Raw genomic sequence first — 19,933 nt, 5'->3', positions numbered from 1 at the left:
GGTCCGTCCAGACAATGGGCACCGCCTCACAGGGCCGTGGAAAGGTGATGTTGTAGAGTCTGCGTCGCCATGGGTTGGTGCTACATCAAAGGGTAACCTGTACGCCAGCGGCACCATGGACCTGTGTGCCAATGGCCTTTCCACAGAGATGGGTGCGCCTCACTTGATTGAACGCCAAGTCTATGGCAGTTCGCTTTATCAGGGGGCACTCCCGGGCGAACTCTTGGATATAGATAATCATAGTGGTTACGTCGCCTTGTATCAGCTGGACGCCGGCTCACAGGGTTGACGAACGGTGGCGTCGTAGAGGTCGCGTTGCCTTGGCAGGTGCTACATCAAAGGGTGACCTGTACGCCAGGGATGCCATTGAGCTGTGCACCGAGACCTATACGCCGAGGACCTGTCCGCCATGGTCGCTGCCTCTTCTCGGTTAAACGTCGTATTCGGTGGTTTGGCGAGACAAGTATCACACCAAGACCTGTACGCCAAGGACCTGTTCGCCATGGTGGGTGCGCCTTCAAAGGTGGGACCGGTCTCGGGCTGCATCGTGATCGGAAAGCCATGGACCCTTGCACCGGAGAGACCTGTTCGCCATTGACTTGACTCGGGCTATGTCGTCGCGAGCTCCGGTTCCGCTATGTCATCTCCTCCGGGAAGCAAGATACCCGACCTATGCACCGTGATCGGCACACCATGCACCTTTGCATCGGAGAGACCTGTTCGCCATGGACTTGACTCGGGCTACACCGTCGTGAGCTCCGGTTCCTTCATGCCGTCTCCTTCGGTAAGCAAGACCACCGACCTATTCGCCGTGATCGGGACGCCAAGGACTTGTGCACCGGAGAGACCTGTTCGCCATGGACTTGACTCGGGCTACGTCGTTGCGAGCTCCGGCTTCGCCACGCCATCTCCTCCTGGAAGCATGGTGTAAAACCTGTACGCCGGCGTCCCATTCGCCATGAACCTGTTCACCATGGACCTGTTCGTCGTGGTCCTATGCGTTGACATGGTAGACCTCCAAAGGAGCTAGAGGCTGGACTATGTTGTTGGCGAGCTCTGGCTGCTCCCGAGTCATCTTCGCTGGGCGTGCCATCCACCGCCTCCCTCGCACTTGGTAGAAGATGAGCGTCGTGTCGTCCACTGCCATCATCGTTGGATGTGTTCTTCGCCGCCACATTGTACCGTAGAGAGAGAAAAGGATGTGCTAACGCTCTATCTTCATCACCACCGGTGTATTCGTCGAGGGCATGTGTACGAGGGCGCCACCGCGCTCTTCCTTGACGCACGCGCCTTCACCATGGGCGTGTCCTCCACGGGCGCATCTCCCTCTTAGGCGTGTGTTGGACTTGCACGCCGTCGCTCTGCTGGGTATGTTTGTTGCGTGAAGCCTTTGCCCTTCTCCCGCCTAGGGCGCACGTGTCGCGCGCGCCATCACCTCCTGCCCCTGCTCGGACCCTCTGCAAAATAGCTGAGAACACATAGAAAAAGAAGGATTATTGTCACGGCGCGTTCTCCTAATTGTACATCCCGTCTTGGTCTCCTCAATTACAAGGGCGGTCTGCCGCGCCTTCAGGCTGGCTGAGTTCTCTGGACGCCGCCACCACGGGTGCGTCTCCTTCTCCTGTACGTAGTAACCTTTTTCTTCTCTTGTGCCTCCTCTTCTCTGCCTGGATGTGTTCTGCCTCCCCCGCAAGACGATAGTGGTGCATACGTACAGCACGAACCATGCATGCGTACGTCCTCGGGCCATCCTGCAATAATAATACATAGAAAAAAAAAGAGAACAGATTATTACACTGCCGGAAATCCTTCAGTGGGCGCGTTCATCTGCTCGCCGCTGCTTTGCTTCCGTGTGAGGGTGCCGTCGCTGTTCCCCTTGGCGCACACGCCGCCGCACGGGCGCGCCCTCCGATCTCCTGGACGCTGCCTACGTGAGGTGCCCTTCTTGATGCATGCCTTCTATCTCCCTCGCAAGCTGTGCGTGAGTTGTGTTTGCTCGTGCGTTCCGCCCCCCGGTCAACTATTTATAGGATGGATGGCTAGGGTTGGACTGATGTTTAACACGCAGCCCGGCGCTTGGGTTTCCTTTTATTGTTTTTCTTGACGCACAAACCTGCACAAAGTAAAGAAAAGAAAATCTGTATGTATACCTTGTTTATGTGCCCCGTGACCATCTAGGCGGTTCTCGATCGTCGGTTGCAGTTATTTCCATATTTCCTTTTCTGGCTTGCTGATTATACGTATGCACCTGAATATTTACTTGCCAAGTAAATGGTGCAAATAGACAGCTTTGTACTGTACGTGTTTGTAGATTGCACCCCGCTAACACATTGCACATTTCATGTACCTGTTCAATTCAAAAAGCAAAACAAAGATACACGTACATGCATATATTTACCTAGTTAGGTATTTCATGTACTCCCGTACATATATGTACGCACTTGCCGGCCCGTCGAAGATACTCAAATACCTACGGTATGCATACGAACGGGTATTCGGATATGTAATGTGAGCTTGCCGGTATTCAAATACGTAAATACATAAATGCGTATATGTATCTAAGCTAGCTATGTCTAGACTAAAAAAAGAAAGTGGCCAGGCCGTGTGTGTGCATGCACACGTAGTAGTTGCACCATGATGTGCATGTACAAGTATGTACGTGCATGTGCCATGCAATTGTATTTTGCCTTTACATCAAAACTTCTCTTTGCACGTGTAACCTGCATGAAAAGCTCATGATAAAAAGAAATTATTATTTATGCAATATTGCACAAAAACTTGTCGAACAAATGCCCCCTCACCAAATAAAGTTCGAGCGTGAAGCTGATCGAGCTTTGTTTGGTGATCACACCTTCCTCTAGGATTGTTTCGGCACACTAACTTGTGTGCAGCCGAAGGGCGCATCACCCTGGGGGGTCGGCGACTATGAATGCCCTCGTGAAGATAAATGTTGTATCCAGATAACGATGTGATCTAGTGCAGGCATGTCCATCCACACTCGTTTTCTCTAAGAAGCTCGTTCCATCGTATAACAGGCACGATGCCAGCCAACGAGGCAACCCTATTCCGTCTTCATTCTAAGGTGAAACATCATGCCTTATCTTGAAAATAGAAAGAAATTTTTTACCAATCTTGTCACGACCGTCTAGCTGCTATGGTGCCAGCCGACTTGATTGAAGGGTTTCACAGATTCACGTTGGCCGCACTGGCGCGTTGCACTGCTCCCGTGATCTACTTGTGTTGATGTAGGCGAGGCATCGGTAGACCGTCGATAGCTCCCCTTCATTGAGCGAACCGTCACACCATCGATGGTGTGACAATTCTGGTGGTACGCCGGGACACCGTTGGCATTACAAATTATTGAGGGGGTGATGTTGCCCCCATGCTTCATTGTTGTTGGAGACAAGGCCATGGAGACACATCGTCATCACCTTCGTGAGCGCAGGTGTTGCCTTCTGGCGCCCATCGTGCGTGTCGGTGTAGACCATTGGTTACCGGGCTGTTGTCGGCGTTGTCAGGGGCGCATGGGTATTGCTGCACCCAGACATCCATGATGTTGTTCGATGTAGTGGTTTGTCGTCGGAATGCTGTCGACGAAGATCAGAAGCGTCTCTCCATGGCTGCAAAGATGTTGGAGGAGCACAACCAAAAACACCAAACGAAAATAGGCGAAAAAGAGAGGGGAAAAAAGTCTGCGGGTTTTAAAATGTTGGCTTTCCCGTTATACACCAGCTATAGGCGTGATATCCGAGAAGGCTACCGAAGGACTTGTCATTTGGGAACCATCGAAAGACCTTGACGATTGCAACTCAACAACTTAAATAGCTTTGGTGTACGTGTATGAAGACGTCGTGTTTCGCAATGCTTCCGAGAGGCAACAAAAATTCATACTCTAGCCCATCATCATATTGAGGGCCCCCACGGCTCAACATGCCCCCTGCACACGCCCCATGAACCCAGAGACTTGGGTGTCGTAAGTTCAGGTTAAATGGTTTTGGGACAACAGCTTGTCGATTTTTCTTCATGCATATTGAGGGGTGGTGAACAACTACCTCCCGCCTTCCTTCCAGTGGGTTCCTTACTGCTTGGGACCTCTTGATTGCTTCTTGGACTGTTGAGATTTTCTTTCTTGAATTTTCTTCTTGGACTTTCGGAATTTCATCTTGATTGCTCACGCGGATGATTGATGGGCCGCGAACTTCATGGACTTGCTTTGACATTCGACTGAACTTCTTGAGGACTCTTCTTCCAGGATTTCTTGGGGACCCACCTTGGGAAATTGGAAGGGAACTGTTCACCTATGTGGACTAGGAAAAACCCTCTAGCACATTATCTGGGGCTTCTGGTGGCGCACCCTAGGGTTGCCATGTGACTACGCACCAAACCAACTTGTGTTGGGTCAGGCAGCCCTCCATGATCTTTTCCTATAGTCTTCCCTGGGGTGTGAGCCTATGTGAACACGAGGCATGCCGGGAAACATGAAGAGCATGGGGTCTCAATACTTAAAAGTGCCCAAGCAATCATCTCCGCTGCCTCCGGAAGCATACGCCTGGTACGTGTCGTGCATTGTGGGTGTAGGAGCCGCTCCACCTGCAACTTGACACATTGTGCCGCCCTCCAACAAGTCCTAGGGTAGCCGAAACTTCTATCAACAGCGGAGTGCGATAGGGGAAAGCCATTTTTTTGTTGGACTTAGTCCGTAAAAATTGGGAAAAACTAGATATATCCACGAAATGCTAAGGAGAATGCATCATGGATCCGAAAGCCCACAGAAAAAGTTTCCCCAATGAAAATCCAAAAGGCAACAAAAGAGGCAAAATTTTAAGAAAAATATTTTTTGAGGAACCTTCCGTTGATTGGGGGCATAGGTCGAACTCCCTGGGAATCCACGAGCTGGTATGCTCCCCCATCGTAGACTTGCTCGATGACGTATGGTCCTTCCCACTTTGGCTCGAACTTGCCCTTTGTCTTGTGCGTCACGACGATGGGCCGCCCGAGCACGAGGACCAACTCACCTTTTCGAAAGACGCATTGCTTGACGAGCTTGTCGTAAGCTCTCACCATATTCTGGCGGTAAAGCTCCAGGTTCTGTAGGGCATGAAGTCGCCCCACTTCAAGGGCGTCGAGCTCCTGAAAACGCAGTTGTACCTGTTCGTATTGGCTGATCTCATCTTGGATAGCCACACTCAAAGGGTGTAGCTGGACCTCCAATGGTAGGACCGCCTCACTCCCGTAAACGAAAGAAAACGAGGTTGCCTGTGTTCAGTTACGAACCGTAACGCGGTACGCCCGGAGGGACTCGAAGAGATGATCATGCCAGTCTCTCCTGTCCCTTGTCACTGTCTTCTTGAGTGTCTTGCCGAGTGTCTTGTTGAAGGCTTCGATTGCGTTGTTAGCTTGGTGTAGATGGTGGGGATGTGGTGATTAAGTGAAGGGGAGAGCGGTACGCCCGTCGCTTCGGCTATGCTTAGCCATACCCCCGTCTTGTCGATTGTCTGATGATGCAGTGGGCGGCCTTCACGTCGTCGGTGCCCGGCCTGGTGGTGTACGCCTTGTCGGTGTCAGACTGGATGTCTTGCCTTTGCCTCGTCGGTACCTGGCAAGATATGGATTGCTTCATCGGATAAAGACATGTCGATGGAGTATAGCTTGTTGGAAATATGCCCTAGAGGCAATAATAAATTGATTATTATTATATTTCCTTGTTCATGATAATCGTTTATTATCCATGCTAGAATTGTATTGATAGGAAACTCAGATACATGTGTGGATACATAAACAACACCATGTCCCTGGTAAGCCTCTAGTTGACTAGCTCGTTGATCAATAGATGGTTACGGTTTCCTGACCATGGACATTGGATGTCGTTGATAACGGGATCACATCATTAGGAGAATGATGTGATGGACAAGACCCAATCCTAAGCCTAGCACAAAGATCATGTAGTTCGTATGCTAAAGCTTTTCTAATGTCAAGTATCATTTCCTTAGACCATGAGATTGTGCAACTCCCGGATACCGTAGGAGTGCTTTGGGTGTGCCAAACATCACAACATAACTGGGTGGCTATAAAGGTACACTACAGGTATCTCCGAAAGTGTCTGTTGGGTTGGCACGAATCGAGACTGGGATTTGTCACTCCGTGTAAACGGAGAGGTATCTCTGGGCCCACTCGGTAGGACATCATCATAATGTGCACAATGTGATCAAGGAGTTGATCACGGGATGATGTGTTACGAAACGAGTAAAGAGACTTGCCGGTAACGAGATTGAACAAGGTATCGGGATACCGACGATCGAATCTCGGGCAAGTATCGTACCGCTAGGCAAAGGGAATTGTATACGGGATTGATTAAGTCCTTGACATCGTGGTTCATCCGATGAGATCATCGTGGAACATGTGGGAGCCAACATGGGTATCCAGATCCCGCTGTTGGTTATTGACCGGAGAGTCATCTCGGTCATGTCTGCATGTCTCCCGAATCCGTAGGGTCTACACACTTAAGGTTCGGTGACACTAGGGTTATAGAGATATTAGTATGCGGTAACCCGAAAGTTGTTCGGAGTCCCGGATGAGATCTCAGACATCACGAGGAGTTCCGGAATGGTCCGGAGGTAAAGAATTATATATAGAAAGTGCTATTTCGGCCATCGGGACAAGTTTCGGGGTCACCGGTATTGTACCGGGACCACCGGAAGGGTCCCGGGGGTCCACCGGGTGGGGCCACCTACCCCGGGGGGCCACATGTGCTGTAGGGGGTGCTCCTTGGCCTACATGGGCCAAGGGCACCAGCCCCTAGAGGCCCATGCGCCAAAGGGACAAGAGGAGGGGAGAGTCCTAAAAGGGGAAGGCACCTCCGAGGTGCCTTGGGGAGGATGGACTCCTCCCCCCCCTTGGCCGCACCCTTTCCTTGGAGGAAGGGGCAAGGCTGCGCCCTCCCCCTCTCCCTTGGCCCTATATATAGTGGGGGGAAGGGAGGGCAACCAAACCTAGGCGCTGGCGCCTCCCTCTCCCTCCCATGACACATCTCCCTTCTCCCGCAGCGCTTGGCGAAGCCCTGTTGGAATCCCGCTACTTCCACCACCACGCCGTCGTGTTGTTGGATGTCCATCAACCTCTCCTCCCCCCTTGCTGGATCAAGAAGGAGGAGACGTCGCTGCTCCGTACGTGTGTTGAACGCGGAGGTGCCGTCCGTTCGGCGCTAGGATCATCGGTGATTTGGATCACGACGAGTACGACTCCATCAACCCCGTTCTCTTGAATGCTTCCGCGCGCGATCTACAAGGGTATGTAGATCCACTCCTCCCTCGTTGCTAGATGACTCCATAGATTGATCTTGGTGACACGTAGGAAAATTTTGAATTTATGCTACGTTCCCCAACATAGCTTTGCCTCGTCGGAGCTTGGACGATGTCGGGGAAGTGCGTTGATGTAGAAGTTGGAGTAGACTTGAGTGTCGCCGCATGACAACGGTGCTCATAGATGATGACAGTACTAGCTCGTCGATGTAGACCTTGGGGTGTCGCAGTTACGGGGATGACCTCCGCTCGGTGTAGATGGTTGGTGTAGAAGAATGACGGCGTGCCGGTGCAATATTTGTCCTCGCCAGGCAATAAGTCAAAGAAGATGGCGATGTCACGTGGACATCCGTCGGCATCGATGTAGACGACACCGTTGCCAGATGAAGAGTTGATGAAGATTGCGACGCCGTGTCGATGTAGTCGGATGGCACGTGCTGATGTAGTCGGCGTCCCCGCCGGGTGCGAAGTCGATGAAGATGGTGACGACATGTTGATGTAGCAGCCTTCCTCGTTGAGTCAGAGGTTGATGATGACGACTCCAACATGGTCATGGGTGGTGCAGATGGCACCGGGCCACACACTGGAAGTCCCTCTAATGTAATCGACGACGTGTAGTTAGTGCCGAGCTACTCTCCGGCAGCCTTGCCACTGCCGTTGTGGAAACATGCATGGAAGAAGACACCGTCGACGAGCTCTCCGGCAGGCGTCCATCGATGTGGTGGTACGTCCATGGGGTGCAGCCGCCGGCACGTCATCCACAGCTGCCTTGGGTACAAGTGCGTCAAGTGCTATGGCCTCTTCTGCGGCTTCCCTTTGGCACAACTTATATTGGCGGCATGGTGTCGCTGGCTCTGACTGAGTGTGTGCGTCGTCCATCGGGGCACGCTGTGTGTGATTGCTCGCTGCAGTGAGAGATGAAAAGAGAGATAGACAGACATTAAATATGCGGGTGTCCCATTGAAGAAGATGGACGCCATGATTTTGTCCTTCTCGGTGTAGAAGTGGATAGTGGTGGAGCCTTGGATGGTGGCTTCCTCCTCCTCATGTGTACACGGCTTTGCCTTTTCACCTGATGACGGATGCCTTTCCTGCTTCACTGGTTGGACATACACCCTGGTCGTCGGCGTGCCATCCGTGGCCACCTTGGGCATGTCTGGGGCGCTGTCTGCATCGTCGCTCCCGGATGGTTGTCAATGTAGTGTGTTGGTGCAGATGGAAGAAGGCACTGCAGCACCGCGGCCGCCAGCACATCTTCTGCAATGGTCCCGGCTAGAGTGCATAGTCCTCCTCAGCGCGGTGCATGTGGCCTCCATCCAGGCATGTAGTCGCTGCCTCCTGGGTTGCTCGGCGAGCGTGCCACCACCGTGGCCGCGTCTTTGGGATCTCCTCGACATTGCCATCGCAGGCGCGTCTCCACCTGGCTTGTGTGTTGCGGCTCTCGAGTGTTTGCCCGGCCGGTGGACACGCTGAAATAAGAGGAAGACAAAGAGAAACAGAGAAGACACATGGAGGCATCTCCTTGAAGATGGACGCCATGAATTTGTTCTTCCCTCGTCGTGGATAGAGGATTGTAGATCCTTGGATGCCGGCCTTCTCCTACTTGCTTGTGTACAATCGCACTTGTTCACCACGTGGATGTGGTCTAGCTCGGGGCGTCGTCCAGGGGTTCGAGGAAGAGGAGATGGCTCCTAGCTGCATGCTGGCAGCTCGTATATTGTGGTGATGGTGTAGATGGCGCCGGGCCGTATGCCGGCAGCCCCTCCCATGTCATAGCCGAGGTGGAGTTGGCCTCGCGATACACGTTGGCGGCCTCACCACCGTTGTCGTGAAAACACACATGGAAGAAGACACCACCGGCGAGTTCTCCAGCGGGTGTCCGTCAAAGTTGTGGTACGTTCATGGAGGTGTTGTTGCCGTTGCGTCGCCCATGTCTGCCTTTGGAGCAAGTGCACCAAGTGCTAGGGCCTCTTCTGCGGCTCCCTTGACGCTGCCACACCATGGGCGCGTCTCCTTCTGGCCTTGGGTGCGATCCCGTGATGGCCTTCAAGTCTCCATCTTCGTCGGTGTGTTCTAAGTGAGAACAAAGAAAAGAATCATTAAAAAGGAATTTTACGAAGCCTCATATGCATGTGCCATGCAACGCAAGATGTCTTCAAACGCTCCTGAAAAGAGCTAGCTTGACTTCACGCGGCTGTCTTGCTGTCGCTGCCGCTTGTGCGTGCTTCTCGGGTGTGTGTATGATGGGCGGATGTGATGAGAGATGGCAAGATTATGTGTTGTGTGATGGATGGATGTGTGCGTGCCTTCTCTTGGCCATGCGTCCACCTCGGCTCATGCACTGTCGCCGTCGGGCAACGTCAGTCCGTGTACATGTTGTCGGGCAAGTGCGCCGCCGCCATGGGCGCGGCCACTCCTCCGCCCCCCTGCGCGAGACTTTGTTTTGCTCGTCTTCTAGGTAATACAACCTCAGGGCGCACGTGATGTGTTTGCCACCACCAATGTGTTTGTCGCCTCCCTGGTGCACTTCTCTCTTTTGATGCCATCTGTAGCGGCAGCGTCTCCTTTGGGTGCCTCCTTTGGCGAGTTCCAATTTGGTGTAGCTGGCGCCTGCCCCCAGGCGAGCTTAGTGCTAGTCACGGTGTTGATGATGGTCCACCTGGAGCGTGCACATGTCTGGGATGGTTCGCACTGAGCCCCATCCAAGGCTAAGCACCTTGTTCGCGGTGGTGTAGAGCTAGCCCCGCCTGGGCCCAGCTTCATGTAGGCAACAACGATGTAGATGACGTCCCCACCTTGCTCAAGCTCCATGATGGCGGTGTAGATGACGACTCATCTTTGGCGATATTTGTGTCAACGAAGGTGAAAAAAGAACCCCTCCTAGTCGAGCATCATGTCAACTGAGGTAGATGGTGCCCCATCTTGGGGGAACTCCATGCCGACGGAGGTGTAGATGGTGCCTCGCCTTGGGGGCACTCAATGTCGGTGATGATGTGGATGGCAACCCACCTTGGACGAGTCGCGTGTCAGCTCGGGTGAGCCGCGGTGGGCGCTTACATTGACGACACTTCACCTGGAGAGAACGGAGTGGCACATGGTGCCGAGTGGATGATGGATCCCTGTCTGCTGTCGCATGGAATTGTGACCGAGCTCCCAGCCTAGGACGGGACGCCTGTTGTGGTCTTAGCCCTGAGGTGTTGAGCCGCCTCCATGTCTCCGTTGATGTCCACCCATATTGACTCCTTCAATAGGGCGAGGCTTGAGCATAATCTCACTATGCAACTTTCTTCGCCTTGGGTGTCACCCGCCTTTGCACCTTCATGGACTGCATAGTTTGAAACTACGCAGATTCCAGGACTTGGTGCACGTAGATCTTGGCGCCAAGCATGATGACGTTTGTCAACGGTATTGACCCAAATTGGATCACCACTAGCTCCGAGTTGCTACCACGGGGAGTCCACCATCTTGAAAGTGACCTTGATGAGCGGAGCTCCCTGCCGATTCTTTGCCATGCATCATACTATACATATTGGGAGATGCGCGAACACGATTCCGATGACCACAATGAAGCAAAGATGGGAGGAGAACCACGTCCCACTTGGAGTACTAACGGAGTACTAACGAAGTCCAAACACGATGAAACCTTACTATGACTTTGTCTGGACTATGAGAGACCCTAGAAGCTTCAGTAGAGATCAGAGGATGCACGAGGGACGACAAGCTCACACGGCGCACCCCTAGGGGGGTTGGGCGTCAACACTTCTGGGCCCCGTTGCTCCAATTGACCTAATCTCTGTCTTATAAATTTCCTAATATTTCAAAAAACCCAGAGCGAGACCCGAAACAATTCTTATGCTGCCGCAAGCATCTGTTCTTTCGCGGTCCTATCTGAAGGCCTTCACCGGTACTCTGCCGGATGAGAAAACCATTGGGGAGGTTCTTCATCAACCTTGCCGCCTCCGCGATGATGTGTGAGTAGTTCCCACAGGACCTACTGGTCCACGGCAGTAACTAGATGTCTTTATCTCTCTTGATCTTCAATACAATGATCTCATCTAAGATCAATCCTATGTAAACTTTTGTGAGGTGGGATCTTCAATACGGCGATTAACATCAATGGAGAGGTGGGATCTTACTTCCCCACTGGTCAGGGGGTACGTCAGGGAGATCCCCTCTCTCCCTTCCTTTTTAACTTGGTGTTCGATGCCTTGGCTACTATCCTGGACTTGGCCAGGCGGGCTGGCCACATTAGAGGTATATGTCCCCATCACACTGGGGGTGGGGGGCTTACACACCTATAGTATGCGGACGATACGATCCTGATGGTGGATGGTTCGGATGAGGACATCCGACACCTCAAGTTCCTGCTCCTATACTTCCAAGAAATGTCGGGGCTTACGATTAACTTCTTAAAGAGCGAGATAATGGTGCTGGGATACTCCAGGGAGGAGGCAACCAGTATAGTCAACCACCTTAATTGTCGCTTGGGATCCTTCCCGACAACCTACCTCGGCATGCCGATTAGTGATGTTCACCTTCAGGAGAAGGACCTCCACCCTACAGTCTCCAAGCTCCAATTTTGGGTGGAGCCTTGGCAAGGGCGGTGGCTCTCCAAGGAAGCTCGGGTGGTTCTCATGAACTCATCCCTTATTAACCTCCTCATGTACATGATGGGATTCTATAGTCTTCATGAATCCCTTCACTAGGAGATTGCCAAATACCTCTCTCGATTTTTTTGGGCGGGTGAGAACAATAAGCAGAAATACCACATGGTTAAGTGGTCTGAGATATGCAAACCCAAGGATCAGGGTGGCCTTGGTGTGATCTCCTCGAAGCACATGAATGCCGCCCTTCTCGCCAAGTGGCTGTGGCACATTGAAACCGGTTCCAGTGGACTATGGTTAGATATTATCTGTGCAAAGTATTTGCGTGGACAACCACTCGCCTTCGCCCCCAGGGTTGGGGGCTCCCGGTTCTGGCAGTCTATTATCCAACTGCTGCCGGTCCAACGGATCGGCACAACAATTGCTGTGGGCTTGGGTTCTAATTCACTATTCTGGCTAGACCGTTGGTCGGGAACCAGACCGTTCACGGAAAGATTCTACGCGCTATTCTCGATCTGCACTCATCCAATGCTTTCAGTGGGCGCAGCGCTTCAGGAGCTCCGCACCATCTCCTTTTGTCGCACCTTTGGGAACCTTGAGCGTGTGCAGTGGGATGAGCTTTTCGAATGCATTGCTCTGGACAACCCCTCGACCGAGCCCGATTCTGTGACATGGCACCTTGAGTCGAGTGGCTCATTCTCGACTAAGTCCCTTTACCGGGCTATTCTCCGACTCCGGGTCCCATTGAACTTACGGTTCTTTGGGCAATCAAGCTGCCACTGAAGATACATATCTTCATGTGGCAATGGGTTCGTGGCCGTTTGCCCTCGGACACGGAGGTCCATAAGCGGAATGGCCCGGGTGATGGCCAATGCCCCCTCTGTGGCGTCCCCGAAGACCCTAACCACATCTTCTTTTGTTGCCCGTCGGCGCGATTTCTATGGAGTTGCTTCCGTGATGTCATAGGTGGATCTTGGTGCCATGACAACCTCCCTGACCTATTTAGGGAGGTCCTAGCGTCCCTGTCTATTAGTAGACCGTCCCTTTGGGTTGTAGTGGGCACCCTCACGTGGACCCTTTGGAATTGTCGCAATAAATTAATGATCGAGCATGTCATTCCTTGCCGTGTCACTGACGCGGTCTTTAAAATGTGTGGATTCCTACAGCTCTGGAGACCGCTTAGCAAGCGGCGCGATCGTGACTTCGTCGACTCCATCATCGCCGGTCTTCGTTCTTCAGCTGTCGTGATGTCCCCGCCGTCTCCACCACCGCCACCGGAGCCTGACTAGAGTTTTCACTTGTCTTTGGGGCTTGTTTTGGCTGTGCCCCCAGCCGGACCTCCTTTATTTTCGTTCTGTACTTTGCACTTTGCTACCTTTGGTTGTTGGGTGCTTGACGGTTTGTTTTATAATATAAAGCAGGGAAACCCTTTTTCGTAAACTTTTGCGAGTGTAGTGTTGTTGGGATCCGATGTGCACCAGGGGCTATGCTGTCGTTGCCGAAACCTTGGTTTTGTCACTCCTTGTGTGCTGTGACCAAGTCTGTTTGCAGGCCACATGTATTGTTTAAAAAACGTTGGTACTTCTTGTGCGTTTGGGTCTATAGCAGAAGCTATCCAAGCCTAGCCAACTAAAGATTGGTATTTGATACAGGAAATGTTTTCTAGCTTTTGGTGGCAATCTAGTCGATGTTTTCTAGCTCTGGAATACTGCTCCTGTCCCGTGATTCCACAGGAAATGGGAAATCCAGTAGGAGCTCATGTTTCGCGTATGCCCGAGAAAGATCAATTACTTTCCAAATAGTTTATTCCATAGCCAGCCAGATGCTTTACCGCAGAGATTCACTATGCAGCCAAAACAAAACAAAAAACGTAAAGTTGCTCTTTGAGTACCCCCTGATGGAATGGCTTCCTCTGCTCTTCCAACGTTGTACCGAACGTCCAGCTCTTTAGTTTTCCTCCGGTTTTGAATCCTCAGTTTTGTACCCCTATACCTTTTCATCCCTATTCCGCCCTCGCCGTCACGCCTCGTCGGTCTTGGTGGCGATGATGTAGTTGGGGTTGAAGTTGCATGGGTCCTACTCGGCTCGGACTTCTAGATGACCTAGCGGACTCGTCGGGGTATGCAAGGGGTATGCCTCGCGGGAGTAAGTTGTTTAGGATACCGGCGTCGGTGTTAAATCATCGCACGCTGACATCGGCATGGCCGGTGTGGTTGGCACCTCGTCTCGGCTAGACGCCGAGTATTCGGCGGTCCGTCCAGACAATGGGCACCGCCTCATAGGGCCGTGGAAAGGTGATGTTGTAGAGTCTGCGTCGCCATGGGCTGGTGCTACATCAAAGGGTAACCTGTACGCCAGCGGCACCATGGACCTGTGTGCCAATGGCCTATTCACAGAGATGGGTGCGCCTCACTTGATTGGACGCCAAGTCTATGGCAGTTCGCTTTATCAGGGGGCACTCCCGGGCGAACTCTTGGATATAGATGATCATAGTGGTTACGTCGCCTTGTATCAGCTGGACGCCGGCTCACAGGGTTGACGAACGGTGGCGTCGTAGAGGTCGCGTCGCCTTGGCAGGTGCTACATCAAAGGGTGACCTGTACGCCAGGGATGCCATTGAGCTGTGCACCGAGACCTATACGCCGAGGACCTGTCCGCCATGGTCGCTGCCTCTTCTCGGTTAAACGCCGTATTCGGTGGTTTGGCGAGACAAGTATCACACCAAGACCTGTACGCCAAGGACCTGTTCGCCATGGTGGGTGCGCCTTCAAAGGTGGGACCGGTCTCGGGCTGCATCGTGATCGGAAAGCCATGGACCCTTGCACCGGAGAGACCTGTTCGCCATTGACTTGACTCGGGCTATGTCGTCGCGAGCTCCGGTTCCGCCATGTCATCTCCTCCGGGAAGCAAGATACCCGACCTATGCACCGTGATCGGCACACCATGCACCTTTGCATCGGAGAGACCTGTTCGCCATGGACTTGACTCGGGCTACACCGTCGTGAGCTCCGGTTCCTCCATGCCGTCTCCTTCGGTAAGCAAGACCACCGACCTATTCGCCGCGATCGGGACGCCAAGGACTTGTGCACCGGAGAGACCTGTTCGCCATGGACTTGACTCGGGCTACGTCGTTGCGAGCTCCGGCTTCGCCACGCCGTCTCCTCCTGGAAGCATGGTGTAAAACCTGTACGCCGGCGTCCCATTCGCCATGAACCTGTTCACCATGGACCTGTTCGTCGTGGTCCTATGCGTTGACATGGTAGACCTCCAAAGGAGCTAGAGGCTGGACTATGTTGTTGGCGAGCTCTGGCTGCTCCCGAGTCATCTTCGCTGGGCGTGCCATCCACCGCCTCCCTCGCACTTGGTAGAAGACGAGCGTCGTGTCGTCCACTGCCATCATCGTTGGATGTGTTCTCCGCCGCCACATTGTACCGTAGAGAGAGAAAAGGATGTGCTAACGCTCTATCTTCATCGCCACCGGTGTATTCGTCGAGGGCATGTGTACGAGGGCGCCACCGCGCTCTTCCTTGACGCACGCGCCTTCACCATGGGCGTGTCCTCCACGGGCGCATCTCCCTCTTAGGCGTGTGTTGGACTTGCACGCCGTCGCTCTGCTGGGTATGTTTGTTGCGTGAAGCCTTTGCCCTTCTCCCGCCTAGGGCGCACGTGTCGCGCGCGCCATCACCTCCTGCCCCTGCTCGGACCCTCTGCAAAATAGCTGAGAACACATAGAAAAAGAAGGATTATTGTCACGGCGCGTTCTCCTAATTGTACATCCCGTCTTGGTCTCCTCAATTACAAGGGCGGTCTGCCGCGCCTTCCGGCTGGCTGAGTTCTCTGGACGCCGCCACCACGGGTGCGTCTCCTTCTCCCGTACGTAGGAACCTTCTTCTTCTCTTGTGCCTCCTCTTCTCTGCCTGGATGTGTTCTGCCTCCCCTGCAAGACGATAGTGGTGCATACGTACAGCACGAACCATGCATGCGTACGTCCTCGGGCCATCCTGCAATAATAACACATAGAAAAAAAGAGAGAACAGATTATTACGCTGTCGGAAATCCTTCAGTGGGCGCGTTCATCTGCTCGCCGCTGCTTTGCTTCCGTGTGAGGGTGCCGTCGCTGTTTCCCCTTGGCGCACACGCCGCCGCACGGGCGCGCCCTCCGATCTTCTGGACGCTGCCTACGTGAGGTGCCCTTCTTGCACTACCGGAATAATTGGCTACCCCGACGGCCTATTCTATGCCGACGGCCTTTTGTCGGGGCCGTCGGCATAGACGGAGCTATGCCGACGGCCTAGGGAAAGCCGTAGGCGTAGAAAGGCCGTCGGCATACCTCAGACTATGCCGACGGCAGCCGTAGGCATAGAAAGGCCGTCGGCATATCTCTGACTATGCCGACAGCAGCCGTCGGTAAAGTGTGGCCGTCGGCATATAGGTGGCCCTGGTGGCCCGGCCTCAGACGGCAGCCTAACGCTGTCAAATATATGCCGACGGCCCTAACGGCGGCCGTCGGCATATGTTTTATCTGGGTTTTTTTTCGGAACTGCCACATGGCAATACTATGCCGACGGCCTTGCCGTAGGCATATATATTATCTGTTTTTTATCTTTTAAATTGTTTTAATTTTAAAAATGATTAATTTAAATCTGTTTTTTATTTATGTATTATAAGCGCCAAAAATGTTTCTGTGTTACAAAAAATAAGTATGTGATTCTGAAAAAATTAAACATTGTAAAACACATTTGTGTAATTAAAAAAACATATGTTGCATTTTAAAAATGTTCAGGCATTTTGAAATACTGTTAATGATATTTTTTAAATGTTTACGCAATGTACAAAAAATTTCATGTAGTTTAAAAATGTTCCGTACCATCCGAAAATGTCTAACACGTATTTCAAAAAAGTTTCAAAACACATATTTGGAACAATGTTAATTATACGTACAATTTTTTTTAAAATACTAAATTTCTAGCACATTTAATAATTTTTAAACATACGATTAACATGTTCTCAAATACAAGTTTTTGAAACTTTATTCAAATTAAGTGGATAAACTTTTTTGGATTGTACGACACATTTTTTTAAACAACGCTAACAATTTTTCACATTGTATAAACATTTTAAAAAATGTCATCAATAGTTTTTCGAATGCCTGAACATTTTTTAAATGCAACATATGGTTGTTTTAATTACACAAATGTGTTTTATGATGTTTATTTTTTTAATGTCGCGTACCTGTTTTTTTGTAAGACATATTTTTTAATTGTCGCAAACACAAGAATATAATTTATTTTCTTACATAGAACAAGAAGGAATAGCAACATGAAAAATGTTTATCCCATCTAGACATGTTGTGTTGTTGTAGCCTAGTGGTAATCTTAGTTAATGCTGACCACAAGGTCACATGGTCGAGGCACGATGCTCCCTTTTCTGTGTGACAGTTAAAAAAATATTTTTCGGTCCATATTATATGATATACAAATTAGTCATGTTACTTAAACATGAATCATCATCCCTCTTGTGGTTGTCCACCTTCCCTTACACAGTCCACGGGTTCGAAACCCCACCATCTATTTTTCTTTAATTTTATTTTAGGCGTTTATATATAACATAAATAAAAAAATGCAAGGGCTTATCTGCATATCTACAATGTGACATTGGCTAACAGTGGGCCCTGGCCATGCTGGCATGCCACATAGGCCATAGATACATCTGCATATGTACGGATGGTTCTTTGCGTGTCTACGAGTGTGGTCGGTGGCCTTCGGGGCTAGCTATGCCACCAAATCTTGTGATGGGTCCTCTTACATGCCACAAAGTATGGTGGCAACTTCAAACACCTAGCGTGGGGCTCCAAAGTGTGACCCCCTTCACGGACGGCGCTACCGCCGACACTTGGAGGGGGGAAACGTCTGCGTCGGGTTGACGTAGAGGGAATCTTGTGGTGGGTAGGGCCCGGACCTTGTTCTGGAGTCTTCACATAGGCTGACCACATCACAACGAGGTGGAGAAGTCCATTGGTCAAAGGGCTTCTCTGCATATCTACAATGTGACATCGGCTGATAGTGGGCCCTGGCCACGCTGGCATGCCACATAGGCCATAGATACATCTGCATATGTACGATTCGTTCTTCGCGTGTCTACAAGTGTGGTCGGTGGCCTTCGGGGGCTAGCTATGCCACCAAATCTTGTGATGGGTCCTCTTACATGCCATAAAGTGTGGTGGCAACTTCAAACACCTAACGCTGGGCTCCGAAGTGTGACCCCCTTCACGGACGGAGCTACCGCCGACACTTGGAGGGGGGAAACGTCTGCGTCGGGTTGACGTAGAGGGAATCTTGTGGTGGGTAGGGCCTGGACCTTGTTCTGGAGTCTTCTCATGGGCTGACCCCATCACAACGAGGTGGAGAAGTCCATTGGTCAAAGGGCTCCTTTGCGTATCTACAATGTGACATTGGCTGACAGTGGGCCCTGGCCCCGCTGGCATGCCACATAGGCCATAGGTACATCTGCATATGTACGGATTGTTCTTCGCGTGTCTACAAGTGTGGTCGGTGGCCTTCGGGGGCTAGCTATGCCACCAAATCTTGTGATGGGTCCTCTTACATGCCACGAAGTGTGGTGGCAACTTCAAACACCTAGCGCGGGGCTCCGAAGAGGCAATACGCAGCTCGGGGGTGTGGTGCCATGCATATCTCCAATTTCTTGCATTAAAACCCTATGGGTGCAGTAAATGTCTCAAATATTGCAAGCGGGCCCGAAAAATGCCATATCCTGGCACATGTCATGCAATGGCCCCCTCTGAGAGCACGTGAACTTTTGAGGTCAGCAGAACAACGTGCAAAACACTTCCTTCACAAACCGGACACGTTCTCTCTTGATAGCCAAATACTACCCCGGAGATGGTGTAGTTTACAAGCGACCTCCAGCCAGGCTTCTGCTAAAACGTGCTCAAAATTTCACCACACCCTACAAGGACCATATGACGACACTGTGCCAAGTCCCGAGTATTTCCAGCATCATGTGATTTTTGTGGCTACATCATTTCAGGTGGCCGCCGTGCAGATCTGCAATTTCCCGCATTGAAACCCTACGGATGCAGTAAATGTCTCAATATTGCAGGCGGGCTCGAAATGCCATGTCCTGGCACGTGTCATGCAATGCCCCCCTTTGAGAGCACGAGAAGTTTTGAGGTCAACGGAGCAACGGGCAACGCACTTCCTTCACAAATCGGACACGTTCTCTCTCAATAGCTAGATACTACCTCGGAGATGGTGTAGTTTACAAGCAACCTCCGGTCAGGCTTCTGCGAAACGTGCTCAAAATTTCACCACACTCTACAAGGGCCATATGACGACACCGTGCCAGATCCCGAGTATTTCCTGCATCGTGTGATTTTTGTTCGATTTTAACAGCTGGATCCGGCACGCCGCCGAGGTACATTCCCCTCCCTGTGGTGGGGTCCGCCCCTCCTTGGGTTGCACTAGGCCTACACATACCACAAAGAAATCATATATGATTTGACAAAACCACTTCTGGACATCATTTCAGGTGGCCGCCGTGCAGATCTGCAATTTCCCGCATAGTCGTCATACCGAACGCACCATTCCTCGATCCATTCCCTCCCCACCTCACCTCACCATCTCCTCCTCGCCGCCCTCCTCTCCCCTCGCGGATCGTCGTCGGTCGGTCCAAGATGGTAGAAGAAATTAGAAGAAAAACAAAAGAGAAAGAACACAATTGTATGAGATTGGTTCCTATTGGTGGACACATTTGTGCCACGGATCGATGACGTGGCGCATATCCATCCATCTATCCATCTAGCTGTCCACCTCGCATCCATCCATGCATCCATCTAGAGGAAAGGAAAAAAAAGAAAAAGATAAACGATCCCACCCGACCCCTACCTCGCTCTCTCCCCACGAATCGAACCTCTCTGTCTCTCGCGACTCCTCTCCCCCCCCCCCACGAATCTCTCTCCCTCGCCGCCGCCACCACCCACGCAGGCCAGTTCCGGTGAGCTCCAGCAGCGCG

Source organism: Triticum aestivum, chromosome 3A (genome assembly GCF_018294505.1).
Source record: "Triticum aestivum cultivar Chinese Spring chromosome 3A, IWGSC CS RefSeq v2.1, whole genome shotgun sequence".
In the NCBI taxonomy this organism is placed as follows: Eukaryota; Viridiplantae; Streptophyta; class Magnoliopsida; order Poales; family Poaceae; genus Triticum; species Triticum aestivum.
This window is presented reverse-complemented; position numbering follows the sequence as displayed.